The sequence below is a fragment of the Penaeus monodon genome, chromosome 33, assembly GCF_015228065.2.
Source record: "Penaeus monodon isolate SGIC_2016 chromosome 33, NSTDA_Pmon_1, whole genome shotgun sequence".
NCBI classification, from domain to species: Eukaryota; Metazoa; Arthropoda; class Malacostraca; order Decapoda; family Penaeidae; genus Penaeus; species Penaeus monodon.
In genome coordinates this window covers 36,286,952-36,287,569 of record NC_051418.1, presented here as the reverse complement: position 1 = coordinate 36,287,569, position 618 = coordinate 36,286,952, and positions in this window count along the sequence as shown.

Below are 618 nucleotides of genomic sequence, written 5' to 3'. Positions count from 1 at the left end.
ACAGATAGGGCAAGAGAAACAAACAGACAGACAAATAAAGAGGAGGGAAGTCTAGCGCCCGCGCCAGGCGATGGTCCACTCAAAACCCGCCCAAGGGCCTCCCAAGGGCCGCCCAAAACCCGGCTAAAACCCGCCCAAAACCCGCCCAAAGGCCGCCCAAAACCCGCCCAAAACCCGCCCAAGGACCGCCCAAAACCCGCCCAAGGACCGCCCAAAACCCGCCCAAGGACCGCCCAAAACCCGCCCAAGGACCGCCCAAAACCCGCCCCAAGGACCGCCCAAAACCCGCCCAAGGACCGCCCAAAACCCGCCCAAGGACCGCCCAAAACCCGCCCAAGGACCGCCCAAAACCCGCCCAAGGACCGCCCAAAACCCGCCCAAAACCCGCCCAAGGGCCGCACAGCAGCTTCGTCCACAGCTGCGGCTCCGATGTTGGCGGGAAAATCCGACCGAGAAATTCCCTCTCGTATTTAGTGGTTGTAATTTGATTGCTAACCTCTCTCCGATAATAGGATTTTAAGGTCGATCTCCAGAGTCCATTTTCCTATCTCGCTTTTCTTTTTTTCGATTTGAGGGTGAAGAGATTTGCGGGGAAGGAGAGCTACCGCATTACAAGGG